Source organism: Giraffa tippelskirchi, chromosome 7 (genome assembly GCF_054371585.1).
Source record: "Giraffa tippelskirchi isolate mGirTip1 chromosome 7, T2T-mGirTip1v1.2.pri, whole genome shotgun sequence".
NCBI classification, from domain to species: Eukaryota; Metazoa; Chordata; class Mammalia; order Artiodactyla; family Giraffidae; genus Giraffa; species Giraffa tippelskirchi.
In genome coordinates this window covers 146,469,222-146,485,073 of record NC_137281.1, presented here as the reverse complement: position 1 = coordinate 146,485,073, position 15,852 = coordinate 146,469,222, and positions in this window count along the sequence as shown.

The following is a 15,852-nucleotide window of genomic DNA, read 5'->3' as shown; positions in this document are numbered from 1 at the left end:
AAAGATCCCCTGGAAAAGGAAATGGCAACACACTCCAGTATTCTTGCCTGGAGAAATCCCATGGACATAGGAGTCTGGCAGGCTACAGTCTATGGGGTTGCAAAGAGTCAGACACAAGTTGGCAACTAAACAACAATAACAATCAAAAAAGAGAGAATGAGTGAATGAACAAAGATTGGCAGAATGTTAATAATTACTGAAACTGGGGGATAAATACATGTGAGTTCACTGCATTCTTTTCTCTATTTTTTTATGTGTTTGAAAACTTCCATGATAAAAAAAAGTTTCACATATTTTTAAAATGTCATCTTATCCTGACAAACCTAGACAGTGCATTAAAAAGCAGACACACCACATTCAAAAGCTGACAAATGTCCATATAGTCAAAGCCATAGCTTTTCCAGTAGTCATGTACAGATATGATAGTTGGACCATAAAGAAGGCCGAGTGCCGAAGAACTGATGCTTTCAAACTGTGGTGCTGGAGAAGATCCTTGAGAGTCCCTTGGACAGCAAGGAGATCAAACCAGTCAATCCTAAAGGAAATCAACCCTGAATAGTCATTGGAAAGACTGATGCTAAAACTGAAGCTCCACTACTTTGGCCAGCTGATGCAAAGAGCTGACCCATTGGAAAAGACCCTGATACTGGGAAAAATTAAGGGCAGGAGAAGGGGACGACAGAGGATGAGATGGTTGGATGGCAACATTGACCCCATGAACATGAGTTTGAGCAAACTCTGGGAGATAGTGAAGGACAGGGAAGCCTGGTGTGCTGCAGTCCATGGGGTTGCAAAGAGTCAAACACAAATGAGCGACCGAACAACAACAATCGTATCCTGAACCCTTCAACCACGTAAAGCCACTCTCCTACTTAGAGTGCACGGCTGAGATGCTGACAGACAGGTGTTTCCTCAGGGCCTCCGGTGCAGCTGCCACCCCTCCTATCAGAAGGGCACACTGAAGTTCTCCAGAACCGAGACTTGCTGGGCAAGGCTGCATTTACATCTCCATGCCTTTGCACCTTCTCTTCCTCCCACATGGACTGCCCTTCCCTGACTCTCCTACCTCTCACTCAGTCTTGCCCTCTGCTGTCAAGCTTTATCCAATTCTCCAAGCTTTGTGCCACCACAGAACCTTATACATTCTTTGGTGTTATACCATTCACTTGGAATTCTAATAGTTTTTTATGCCTAGCCCCCACACTACACTAGACTTTTAGTTACTCAAGAGCAGGGATTTTTTTTTTAATTCAACTTTCCATAGTCATGACTTTGAATACCATCTATATCTTCATGACTCCCCAGTTAACACCACCAACCAAACTCTCCTAAGCACTGGAGCCATAGATCCAGATCCGAATGTCCTCTGAACTTCTTCCCTTTGATGTTCTACAGACCCCTAAAATCCAGGGAGTCCCAAACTGAATGCATTGTCTTTCCCTAAATGTACTCCCCCTGCCCTTCCTGAGCAGGTGAGCAGGATCACTCTTCATCTAGTTGCTCAACCCACACACCTGAGCTTCACCTTTTACCCTCCTCCTCTCCCGCCTTCCACCTGTTGATTCCACACCCTACATCATTCTTGAGAATGCACCCACCTCTCTCATCCTCACAGCCCCCTCCTTGCTGAAGCACCATCATCTCTCACCTGATGAACTGCAAAACCTTCTTAACTGTTCCCCAATCTTGCCCCCTCCTTCTCCGTCTCTATAAAAAAGCCTGATCTTTCTAAGATGATCTTTCTGGAATGTCAATATGATCCTTAATGAAATTCTACTGTGTCTCCATAAAGTCCAAATTCCTCAATATTAAAATGGACTACAAGGCCCTTTGTGGCTGGCCTCAGCTTATTTCACTGTTTACAATTTCTCTCCGCAACCCTGCCCACCAGTCCCCAAGACACGCACACACGCATACACATGCACACACGATAAGTTCCAGCTATTTGAAAAGACTATCTGTTTCCCAATGTGCTATATTCACTATCTGTATGGCACAGTGTCACTCACCAAATAGTACATATGCTTGCCTATATTTCTTGTCCTGTAGCAATTAGATGGAGCAATGTGACTAGTTCTGGCCAATGAGGTATGAGCAGAAGTCATATGGATACTCCCAGGCTAAAGCACTTGAATCTCCAACGTACTCCCTCCCTCTCCTTTCCTTTCCTTCTCCTTCTTCCTGCCCCTTCCCCTCCTTGCCTCTCTCTTTCTTATTCCTCAGCCATATATTGAAATGGTGGAGTCTTGAGATGGAAGCATCCTGGATCTCTGAGTCATCCCATGAAAGCAGTTGCCCTGATCTCACATCAGACTTCTCTTGAGTGAGAAGTTTTCTTGTGTTAAGCTACTTGGAGGTTGAAGGGTTTTATTTATTGAAGCATAACCTAGATTATCTTCTCCAGTTCTTTTGTACTAGGTCCCTCCTGTTCCTGCAATAATTTTCCCTCCTGCCTCTCTACACCCACCTCCACCCCTGGCTGACTCCTACTTTTCTACTAGGCTTAGCTTGGCTGTCACTTTCTTCTGAACCCCTAAGTCCAGGTCTGGGATTCTTACTGAGAACTTCCTTAGCACCCTGTGAAATCCCTCTTAGCATTTTGCACTATATATTAGACTGGCTATTCATCTGCCTCTTATTGCCCACTAGGTCTACAAAGCTACAGTGTGTGTCTGTCTTGTTCATAGCTTTGTCCTCAGCATCTGACAGAGGGCCCGCATGTAGGGTTTTAGCAAATATTTGCCCAACGAATAAACTTTGTATTTACAAAATCTAGGGCTTCCCTGGTGGCTCAGAGGGTAAAGAATCCGCCTGCAATGAGAGAGACCTGGGTTCGATCCCTGGGTTGGGAAGATCCCCTGGAGGAGGGAATGGCAACCCACTCCAGTATTCTTGCCTGAAGAATCCCCATGGACAGAGGAACCTGGCGGGCTACCGTCCATAGGGCTGCACAGAGTCAGACACAACTGAGCAACTAAGCACACAGCATAGCCCCTAGCTCAATACAATTTGTTGAATGAATGAATGACTTTACAATCCCTAAAATCAGATAAGCAAAAAAAAAAAAGCTTTGGGTTTTACGAAGTAGCCCAATATTCATAAACAGCCTTGAATTATGGAACTACATTCACAAGCGGTTTTAGATACACAAATTAGCATATCGACCCCCTCAGCTCTGCCCTGACTCCAAATGTCAATTATTTTCCTTTAGTTAGTGTCTAGTCCCTCTTCTGGGGCTTCCCAGGTGGGGCTCAGTGGTAAAGAATTCACTTGTCAATGCAGGAGACGTGGGTTCAATCTCTGGGTCAGGAAGATCCTCTAGAGAAGGAAACAGCAACCCACTCCAGTAATCTTGCCAGGAAAATCCCACAGACAGAGGAGCCTGGTGGGTTATAGTCCATGGGGTCGCAAAGAGTCGGACACAACTGAGCATGCCAGCACAAGGCACAATTCCCTCTTCCAGTGGTAAACTATCAGAAATAATTCAGGGTTTGGGAGTGGGAAGTTCCCCATTTTTAGTGACTTATTCTAAGTTGGGGAAATGAAATACAAATCTACAGTCAAGTCCTTACTCTCCTCCTCCCTCACTTTTTTTATGTTTGTCTAACTTTTTCTCCCCATAACCTACTGGGACCACAGAAGGACCTGCTCTAGTCATTAAAGTAGCAGCTATGTAAATAGAGGACACATCTTAAGCTTTGGTGCCATTTAAGGCCACAGCTGTCCCACAAAGCCACAGGCACTGCTGTTGAGTCAGGTGGCTGGGAGGGCCAGGGAAGGGGGCTGAGTAGCCCGTCTCCTGAGCTGTCAGATGCCTGTGGTGACACTCAGGCCCTTCAGTTTCTCCATTTGTCATTTTCAGCAGAGCCAAGAGCTCAGGTCACAGGGGACTCGGGCAGGCTGCTGCAATTTTCCCCAAGGGTTGTCTCTCAATCTGGGAGAAACCTTGAGAAAGCAACAGGGAAAGAGCCATCAAACAGATGCAGTTCAAGGCAGCTAAGATTTATTGAGCCTGCACATATATGAGTCCCTGGAAGGAATACTAAAGAAGTCTGTGTCCCAGATGGTGCCTTCAAAGGTCTGAGCCTCGTGAAACGAGCCAGAGTTAAGCACCGGAGAAAAAAAAACAAGACGACAATACAAGGCAGTGTCTAATCAAAGCTTTACAAGGATCAAAAGGCCAAGTGATGTGACTGGGAGACAGCAAGGAGGACCTCACTGCAGTATTTGATGTTGGGCGTCTGCTCCGGATCAGCTGTTACATACACTGGTGTACATTAGCTGTACTAAACACCATGAGGTAGGCTCAGAGAGGCAAGGGTGACAGAGCTGGTGACAGGCAGAACCAGGGCCGAACACCCCAAAGCCTGTGTTCTAGTCCACCTCATATATCCAGGCTCATAAAGGGTACTATTTATTATGAGCAAGACCCTGAGCTAAAACCTTCACACGTATTGTTTTTTTACCCCTACATCGTCTTGAAGAGGGAGGTACTGACCCTTGGAAAAACTGAGGCCCAGAGAAGTTAATGAGCCACAAGGAAGGAGGGAACCTGGGAGGCCCCTAATTGCAAGACAATTCAAATTTATTCAAATTCAGGTATCCTGTGCTTTCTATTCTCCCCAGCCATTGATTTTTATTTAAACCACAAAAATTTTAGAGCTGCAAATGTGCTATTTTAGGAGTTGGGCATACTGAGACATTACCTTTTTCTGAAAGACAAACTGATAAGTGGTCTCACTGCTGCAGCTCATAAGTCCTTCCTAGAAAGTGAACCTGGCCTTGGGTCAAGGGTCAGGGAGACACTCACCACCATTCAAGATCACAATTTTTGTCAGCCCCACCCTGACTGATCTTGCCCTGAAATGTCACAAGCGAGCCTTGTAAAGCAAACTTCATGTTATGTGCCTTTGATTTCTTGATGTCTTTCCAACTGCCATCAACATTTGTCAGTCATAGCAAACATTCCTCTATGCTAGGCACAGCACTAACCCTTCTTCCCACACAAATCCCATTTTGTAGACCAGGCAACTGAGGGTCAAGGAGGTGAAGTTCCTTGCTCCAAGGGATACAACTAGTCAGTTACAGAGCCAGACTTCCTGCCTCCAAGACCAGAACATGTTTTCATCTCCTTCTCAGTAAAAATTCTCACCTAAGGAGGCAGTAAGGCATTGCTTAAATCATTGTTGAAAAAACTTTAAACCAGCGAGTGTGTATTTTGTTCTTACCAAAAATGCAAGACTCGGTGTTTGTCCAACTCATTGACTACATTTGTAACAAGTGACATAACCTCTCTGGGCCTCTCTTGAGTTTCCCATCTCTAAAACATGGGTCAGCTCCTGCTTCACAGGATCATTATTAGGACTAAATGGGATAATGCTTACAAAACACCTAACATCTTTCCTGGCATATTGTAAGCACTCAATAAGTGACACTTATTAGCCTTGGTGATATTTATTGCCTACTACCTGCCAGGACTTATGCAGTGTATTATAAAATAGGATATAAAGTAAGACCCAATATGTACATGTGGAAAACACATATATGGTTATACATATATATGATTGGGAATACAAAGAAAAAAATTCTGGAATGGCATAAACCAAAATATTAACAAGTGATTAAGAGAGGTTTTCATTTCCTTTTGTGTCTGTGTACATTTCCCAAAGTTTTCTGTAAGTGAACGAATTACTTTTGTAACCCAAACAAAGAAAATTGGAGGAAATCCATTGGAAGCGCAATTCATTCCGAAATGGGAGGAATACTTTATTTCAAGAAAGCAATAAAAGCTTAAAACCTTTTAAAAGGTGCGTTAGCTTAATAGCCCCAGGAGGGAAGAAGTAGTTATTTCTCAGCAAAGCTGAGCAAACCCTACTGATTTCACCAGCAGTGGCTGTCACCCTTGGTTCCTGAACAAGGACCTCAGGATTAGAAAGGAAATACTTCAGAGGCCACCACGCATCGGGTGGTCACCTGAGGCGGGCAGATGGCTGCTTTTCAAACTTCATTTTTAGCTGTTCTGAGGCCAAACCCAGCTCTCCTGCCCCTCAGTCTCTCTTCTCCATGATAGACACATCCTTCCCGGCTAGAGACTGATGCAGATGCAACAGCAGGGTGTGGTTCCCCCAGCCCACCCAAGCTAGGAAGGCAGATCCAGTGGCCAAGCAGCGACCCACCTGGGCCCCTTAGAGAGCAGCTCCCATAGATGGAAGCAGTCGGGTCTGGGAAGGTGGGGGAGGGGAGAGGAAGTGGAGGAGCAGCACGTGGGAGCGTCCCAAGACTTTCTCACCCAACTTCCACCCCAGCCTGGGGCGGGGGGGCAATGGGGAACTGCATCTTGCAGGTCGAGGGGTCTCAGGGAAGCTGAGAGCCTTACTCGAATCCCACAGCTAGTAGAGGAAAGCTACCAGGCGTGTGCTCTATCTTGGGCAGCATCAAAGCAAATGTTGAAGGAGTGGCAGGTCGGACAGCTGAGCTAACGCAGCGCTGCTTCTCAGCTTGGGACGGTGCGGTACCGGTTCCCTCTAACAACAGAGCCTTTATTCTTTCAGGCTGTAAGTCAGTCGACAGACCTCCCTCAAGCGATGACTGTGCAGCCACTTACACAGTCCTGGGTCCTGAGTTTTGAGCTAGGAACAGAACAGAAAGAAAGCTGCATTCATCGTGTTTACAGTTCAGGGGGAAGAGGCAGAAAATACCAAGTGCGTGATCCCAGGGGGGAAGAAAAGCAAGGCAAGGAAGACAGGCTTGCTGGTCGGGTTGAGGTGCATCTCTGAGTCCAGGGCGCCCTGAGGTTGTGGAGAAGGGAGAGTTACTGATGGGTGGAGGGGGACTGGGGGTTCCCAGGGAATCCAGGTAGGGGGGTGGGGGGAGGGAAAGGAAGGGGCAAGCTGAGTGCTGGGGACCCGCCCTAGAACACTCACCTCCCTCAAGATTCAGGGAAAGCCATATCGCATAGAGACAAACATTGACGAGTTTAATTTCTTGTGGAAAAATAAATGAAGAGGCCGAGATTTGTATCGAGGTTAAAGCACACATGGGCCCAGAAGTGAGAAAGCGTGAGGTACCCTGAAAACTAAAAATGGCTCATCCCCCAGAGCCCAAGGCCTGAGGTAGGAAGTGGGAGAAAGCCAGCCCCCGTGGGCAGGGGGGTAGCAGGGACCCTGCCTCATACAGCTCAAGGCCATGTGCTTCTCTCCCAGGTCCAGTCCCAGCCTCTTTGCCTCTATTCTGTGGTTACTCCGGCTGTGAGTACGGTAACCCAGACCTTGCCGAGTCCCACCTCAGAGTCAGGTCGATGTCCCTGCCACCCAGCCTTCCCCAGGCCCCAGAGACTGTGATGTGGCAGGACTCAGCAGCCTCCTCTGAGAGGACCAAGGATACCTGGCCCTCTGCTAACAATGACCCTTCATGGGCATCAGCCCCGGAGGCAGGACAGCAAGGATTTGCCCCCAGCGGCCACATGCCCTCCCCTTGGACTTGAACTTCACCCTGTGGTGACGGGGCCAGCTCCAGGCAGTGACTAACCTGGGTTTGAGGCGAGTCTTTCCATGATGGGCAGTGAAGCCTTGGAAAAAGCCCACTCCCTCTGCAGGGGGTTTTCTTCCCCATCTGTGGTTGGCTCATCCTGCAGTCATAGATTTTGTGCCTTCCTCTTCCCCATTTTCTAAAGCCCCTTGAAATCCTGTTCCTGTGGGGAATGGAGGGCAGCTTTTGCCAGCCAGAACCCAACTCTTCATCACTCTGATCTTCTGCCCTTGAGCTCCTGCAGGCCTCCTGCCTTCCAGGGGCTGGAGCATCCAGACCTGTCACTGCTACACTCCCCATCTCTCTGGAGCCCTCCACCCAGAGGGCTGGGGGGCAAATGAGAAACAGCTGCAATGCAACATGACACACACCCTAATGGGGATCAGCCCAGGGCCCTGTGGACTTAAAAAATATTCTCAGCCTAATTAAAAGTGAAGAATTATGTTGTATTCGGCAGAAATGTTTAGGACTTAAGCCCGGGAGACAGCATCTGAAGTAACCCTGAAAAAATACTGCTCCAAGGAGATGAGGGGAGTAGCCAAATTACATAGGGCAGGGAGTCTGGACATCAGAAGATTATCATTAAAGAAAAACAAATATCCCAAGTTAAGGAATTTAGTGCTTTTCTACATGTAGGAAGATACAAGAGTCTGGGCTCACTGATATCATTCCTTTCACATGCACCTCAGCTATCTGGGGCCAGTACCCTGTGTTTTTACATCCTGAGCTTCCTTTCCTCGAGGCTCACCGTAGGGAGTGACTGTGAGCTGATGGCTGCTAGATAGCAGATGACCATTATATCTACTGCTGTGGGCAAGAATTTCCTAGAAGAAATGGAGTAGCCCTCATAGTCAACAAAAAAGTCCGAAATGCAGTACTTGGGTGCAATCTCAAAAAAGACAATGATCTCAGTTCATTTTCAAGGCAAACCATTCAACATCACAGTAATCTAAGTCTATGCTCCAACCACTAATGCTGAAGAAGCCGAAGTTGACTGGTTCTATGAAGACCTACAACACCTTCTAGAACTAACATCAAAAAAGAGGTCCTTTTCATCATAGGAGATTGGAATGCAAAAGTAGGAAGTCAAGAGATACCTGGAGTAACAGGCAAGTTTGGCCCTGGAGTAAAAAATGAAGCAGGGCAAAGGCTAACAGAGTTTTGTCAAGGGAACACATTGGTCATAGGAAACACCCTTTTACAACAACCCAAGAGATGACTCTACACATGGACATCACCAGATGGTCAATACCTATATCAAATTGATGATGTTCTTTGCATCCAGTGATAGAGAAGCTCTATACAGTCAGCAAAAACAAGACAAGGAGCTGACTGTGGCTTAGATCATGAGTTCTTTATTGTGAAATTCAGGCTTATATTGAAGAAAGTAGGGAAAACCACTAGACCATTCAGGTATGACTTAAATCAAATCCTTTATGATTACACGGTGGAGGTGACAAATATATTCAAGGGATTAGATCTGGTAGACAGAGTGCCTGAAGAACTATGGATGGAGGTTCATAACATTGTACAGGAGGCAGCGATCAAGATCATCCCCAAGAAAAAGAAATGCAAAAAGGCAAATTAGTTATTGGAGGAGGTTTTACAGATAGCTGAGAAAAGAAGAGAAGCAAAAGACAAGGGAGAAAGGGAAAGATATACCCAACACCCAACTGAATGCAGACTTCCAGAGAATAGCAAGGAGAGAGAAGAAGGCCTTAAATGAACAATGCAAAAAAAAAAAGAGGAAAACAATAGAATGCGAAAGACTAGAGATCTCTTCAAAAAAATTAGAGATACCAAGGAAACTTTTCATGCAAGGATGAGCACAATTAAGGACAGAAACAGTAAAGACATAACAGAAGCAGAAGAGATTAAGAAGAGGTGGCAAGAATACACAGAACTATACAAAAAAGGTCTTCATGACCCAGATAACCACAATGGTGTGATCACTTATCTGGAGCCGGACATCCTGGAGTGTGAAGTCAAATGGGCCTTAGGAAGCATCACTACGAACAAAGCTAGTGGAGGTGATGGAATTTCAGCTGAGCTATCTAAAATCGTAAAAGATGATGCTGTCAAAGTGCTGCACTCAATGTGTCAGCAAATTTGGAAAACTCAGCAGGGGCCATAGGACTGGAAAAAAGGTCAGCTTTCATTCCAATCCCAAAGAAGGGCAATGCCAAGAATGTTCAGACTACCATACATTTGCACTCCTTTCACATGCTAGCAAGGTTATGCTCAAATCCTTCAAGCTAGGCTTCAGCAGTTCTTGAACCTAGAACTTTCAGATGTACAATATGGGTTTAGAAAAGGAAGAAGAACCAGAGATCAAATTGCCAACATTCATTGGATCACAGAGAAAGCAAGGGAGTTCCAGAAAAACATCTACTTCTGCTCATTTACTATGCTAAATCCTTTGACTGTATGAAGTGAAAGTCACTCAGTCATGTCCGACTCTTTGCAACCCCATGGACTGTAGCCCGCCAGGCTTCTCTGTCCATGGAATTCTCCAGGCAAGAATACTGGAGTGGGTTGCCGTTCCCTTCTCCATCCTGAATGGAGGTCTGAATGAAGGTCTGTTGTTGAAGCTGAAGTTCCAATTATTTGGCCACCTGATGTGAAGAGCCAACTCCTTGCAAAAGACCGTGACACTGGGAGAGATTGAAAGCAAAAGGAGAAGGGGGTAGCAGAGGATGAGATGAGGTTAGATGGCATCACTGACTCAGCGGACAAGAATTTGAGCAAACTCTGAGAGACAGTGCAGGACAGAGGAGCCTAGTGTGCTGCAGTCCCTGCGGTCCCAAAGGGTAAGACACGGCGTAGCAACTGAACAACAGCAACAACAGATCGCAGGTATTCTCCTCTTTCCTGAGTTCCCTTAGGGCTCACGGGCTCACATTAGAGGGCTGCAATCACTGGTGCCTGTGACATCTTTGTTTACTGATACAGCAGGAAATATTCCATTTCTTAGCCCTCTGGGGACCTGGACCCTGGGGCACATAAACCAACCTGGGTAGGCTGGGAAAGGCTGCCCAGAGCTGGTGGCAGGTAAGTGTAGAATTAGACCTTTGAGTCCAGTGAGCCTGGCCAAGAAGTAGGGCCAGGACAGTTCAGAGAGATGCATAGACATGAGAAAGAAGGTATATCGGGGTCTGATGAGCAGGCTGGCCTGGTGAACTACACACTTGTTTACATTTCTACACCCTGATGAACTCAGACATGGCTGTGGGACTTGCCTGGTCAATGAAATTTGAGCAGAGGTGACACCCATGTCACTTCCAGACAGAAATGCATGGCTCAAGAGCCAGTGTCCTCTCTCCTCGCCTCTGTATTAGTGGAAGCGCATGTCAAGGCAGAGTTTTCATCAGCCTGTGTCCCTAAGGGACTGAATTGAACAGAGCCCCCTGCTGGTCTGAATGGCCATGTAATGTCAGCAAGAAATGAACTTGCTGGCTCACTTACTGCAGCAACCCCCAGCCTGTTCCTAACTGATATCATCGGCCTGGCTACAGTGGGCTTATGTGGGGAGGTATCAGGGTGCAAGCCTGCATATGTGTGCAGTCAGCTAGATCTCCTATTACTCTTTTTCAAGATCTCACATAGATCGGAATCCCGATCTTCGTCATTTACTAGTTCTGAGTCCTTGAACGGTTTAGTAAAACGTTTGAGCCTAAGTTTATCCGTCTATAAATAGAAAATAATGAAAATAATATTAGCTACTTCACAAGGCTGTTGTGTTTCCTGAGCAAATGAATGCAGGGTTTTCCCTATCCCCCATTATGATGCTTGGACCACCTGTTCCCAGTCACCAGAATACTTATTTAAAATGCAAATCCCTCACCCCTGCCCCAGACCTACTGAATCCGAATTTCCGCGGGTGGGGTCCAGACATCGGTGCTTTTAGAAAGCACTCCAGGTGGTATTTCTCATGCTGGAGTTTAAGAACCACTATCCTTAAGGCTTTGATGGATAGTCCAAACCTCCGCAGGGAGGAAGGATCAGTGAATGAAGGGTGGCTTTTGGTCTGAGGCCAAGAATCTTCCACCTGCCACTGACCTAGGTGGCTGCAGTGCCTTGGATAAGAGCCAAAGGCTTAAAAGCCCTGTATTACTTAGAGATCAAGTCACCCCACTTGAAGCCAGCCCGGTTTGTACAAGTCCAGCATTAGTCAGCCCTCTGCAGCCAGCCTGGTTGAGCTTTCTATGAGATGTCCTTCTCTAGGCGGAGCCTTCAGCAATGTAGCTCTCTCCTCCTTACCCACCCTCCACTTGGCTTAGGAAGGCTCAGCCTCATGGGGCTTTTGGTACCAGTTCCTTTTCCTTCCAGGCAAGGCTGATTCTTAAGACGCTCTGTAAAATTGAGGCCAGGGAGATGACTGCAAGATTAGACCCCGGGATGTAGCCTTCTGAGTATACAGAGCTATCCAAAGGCCACAGAGGAGAAAGATGCTCCAAGCTCCCTGTATGACTGCCCAGCCAGGCCCAGCTGCTCGCTCTGCCAGCAGCTTCCTTCCAACACATGCCACCGCCGTATGACTCTTCCGAAGCTCTGCTCCACACATGTGCTCGAGAGCTCACGCGTGGCTCCTTGTATCTCCCTGCCCGTGGCATCAGGCCTTAACTTCTTGCTCTGGCTTTCAGGCCCTCCAAGTCACACTGCGCTTTGTCTTTCTAACCCCTTTGCCCCCTACTTTCCCAACCTACTAAGTTCTCTCCTCCCTCGCCCCTGTGACTCACCTGGGCTGATCACCTGTAGCAGATGCTGCCGGTGCCCTACCGAGACCCCCGTTTCTAGGCTGGCACCCCATCCCCTGGTACAAGGCACAAAAGACTGGCCCTCTAATCTCCAGGGAGGCCAAATCTGTGGTGCCAGCCCCACTCCGGAGCTCCTGTTATACCTCAGCAGAACCTCATCTTGCCTGGCCTCTCTTCCCCTCACCTATCCTGTTTTCCTCACTTTCTCATAGACGTTTCTCTAGAGAGAACCCCCTCGAAAATCACTCCCACAAGAATCCCTCGATCCGGCTTTGCTCCCAGAAAGCCTCACCTGAGGCTCCCCTGTCATCTGGGAAGTTACCTTGAGGCGAGGGTAGCCACCAATTTTACCTCCAGGCAGGCAACCCCCAGAAGTCACAGGGCAGGAAGGTTTGCAGACCAAATTACGATGCTTGAATCACATAATTTACTTAATCAGTTTAAAACACAGTGAGCGGACTTCCCTGTGGTCTAGTGATTAAGAATCCACCTTCCAATGCAGGGGATGCAAGTTCAATCCCTGGTCGGGGAACTAAGATCCCACATGCTGTGTGGCAGCTAAGTCCGTACACCACAGCTAAAGAAGCCCGAATGTCACAATGAGGAGCCCGTACACACGCTGCAACAAAGACCCAGCGCAGCCAAAATAAATAAATATATAAAACACAGTGAGAAGCAAGGGACAGGAAAAGACACTTAGGGTAAGTGCCAGCAGGTGGAAGGATCACCTACCTGAATCCCGGATAACACACATTCACATATCGCATCCTTTCTCTGCCATAGCAGCCTTCCCCGCTCATGGTGAAGCTAAGGGTTCAGAGGTGAGTCCAAGCCAAGGGGATCAGCTGGAGGATGGCATGTGGAACCAAGGCACAAACTGCCTCTGTCAGGAAGATGCAGGGGCAGGTACCCCTGGTCACACTGCAGCACTCTACTTACTCCGCTGAGCAGTTAGGGATTTTATCTATGTTTCTTGGACATGATGAGTGTCACAGTTGGACAGCCATCTCAGGAGTAACACTGCTTCCATCTAGAGAAGACATGAGCCAAGCCTTGTAAATATTTAAGGTTTAGTTGGTCTTTTCATTGGTGGGTTTCCCTGGTGGTCCAGTGGTCAAGAATCCACCTGCCAATGCAGGAGATGCAAGAGATGTGGTTTCAATCCCTGGGTTGGGAAGATCCCCTGGAGAAGGAAATGGCAACCCACTCCTGTCTTTTCATCCCTCTGTTGATAAGTAACATTCTCATTTCTTTATCATTTTACCTATATTCAACACATATACACTCTGTTTATTCTCTCTGTGTCTAAGATAACTCATAAGCGACTTACTACTATACATAACGTCTCTAGTTTCCTGTAGCAGAGTTGAATATTCTTAAATTACACAGCAAAGACAAGACAGTTCCTTTTTTCAGAATTACCACCTCCTACCCATTGGTTCCCATTGCTCTTTGTATCACTCCTAATACAAAACTACATTCTTCAGTAACAGAATTGGGCTTCAGGATCTGAACATGGTCTGTCTGGTTCTAAATTGGGTGTACACACCATTGTGCCATGCGATGTGTTATCTGGGAACATGGCTTATCTCCTCTACAAATGGTAGAGAGCCTGTATTCTTGTCTCTGTATTTCCTACCATCTCTCCCTCTGTCTCCCTTTCACATGCGCTGGCATGAACACAGTGCTTGCCCATGGTGGGCCCTCTGAATTATGATGGTGCATTTCAATCGAATCTATTAACATTTAAGAAAAGAGCACAGCCAGTCTGCTTTCCTGCATCACCATCACTTGACTTAAAAAGCCGGAGGACAGACACAGGCTTCCTCCCCCAGCAAAGCTCTGGACAGGATTTAGGGCTAAATCCCAGCTTCTATTTGCCAGATTCAGACTGTGAACACCAGGATCCTGATGTCTCTCCAAATTTAAGAAAGCAGTATCCTGCCCCCATGCAGATTTAAAACCAGGAGCCTCTGTCCCTTTTCAGCTGGTCCCCCATCACAGTGCTAAACTGAGCTTTTATATGTGAAGAAGGGAGAGTCACTCAGTCATGTCTGACTCTTTGTGACCCTGTGCGCCAGGCTCCTCTGTGCATGGAATTCTCCAGGCAGGAATGCTGGAGTGGGTTGCCATTCCCTTCTCCAGGAGATCTTCCTGACCCAGGGATCAAACTCAGGCCTCCCACATTGCAGGCAGATTCTTTGCCATCTGAGCCACCAGGGGAGCCTTATATATGAAGAGCGCTCGCCAAATTTCCAGAAGAGCCACAGCAGGAAACTGAATGGCAAGATAAGAGTGTAACTACTCCCTGAATATCAGAGGAGAGGGGTTGATACAGTCCATTAAGAAACAAAAATCTCAATGCTGGCCAATCGAGTTCATACACAGAGCTCTACTTCAGGTTCAAGTTATCAATCCCAATGCACACAGAAGTCGCTGGAGATGGAGATTTAGGAAGGACTCCCCACTCCTTGAACTGTATTGAACTACTTCTCTAGCTCCTCAAAAAAGTACAGGGTCTTAATAACCTGTAATGGAAAAGAATCTGAAAAAGGATATATATACAGATATATATGTATAAATAAATCACTTTGCTGTACACCTGATACTAACAGAACATTGTGTATCAACCTTCTTTTCCATTAAAAAGGTGTGGGGTCTTTGTTCTAGCAATTCTACACTACAGCCTATGTATGGCCAGCCTCTCCCAGTTAGAAGGGAAACCTCTCCCCTTTGCAGTCTTTTCTCTTGTTTTCTCCTCCCTTAGGATGCTTTTGGATGATGACGATGCCAGTTAACATTGATCAAGTCATAGGTTGGGTTCCAGGAAGCAAATTCTGAGACCACACACAGGATGTGCTGTTTGGATCGACATCTGCACAAAGGGAAGGAAATGAAGCAGGACTGGATGGAGGGAGGAAGGGAGCTGAGAGGGAAGGCCAACAAAGGCCTTCATCAACCTTCAAGAGCTCTAGAGCTGGGGTGTCCTTTTAGAGTTGTCCTGAGTGGAGACAAGGGATCCAGCCTTTATAGCTCTCACAGGTCAGTTGTTGGATGCAAACTGATCCCCTAAAGAGACCATGGGCTTGAGTGACATGATCACCTTCAACAGAGGCAATCCTCGTAAAGGACTGGCAGCTGAGCGCCCCCAGTAGGTGGACAGATAAGTCCTCTATTCCAAAACCATGTTCAAGTGGTGGTGGTTTAGTCACTAAGTCGTGTCTGACTCTGTGACCCCACGGACTGTAGCCTGCCAGGGGCTCCTCTGTCCAAGGAATTCTCCAGGCAAGAGTACTGGAGTGGGTTGCCGTTTCCTTCTCCAGGGTATCTTCCCAATCCAGGAATCAAACCCAGGTCTCCTGCACTGCAGGCAGATTCTTTACTGACTGAGCTATGAGGGAGGCCATGAGCTATGATCAAGTGGCACATCACAAACCAGGGATCGTCTCACACCCTTCACCTTAACCCATTTAATTCTCACAACAATTTTATGAGGTAGACACGACAATTATCTCCTTTTGCTGTGTTAACTGTTGCACAGAGAGGTTAAATAACCTGCCTGATGTCA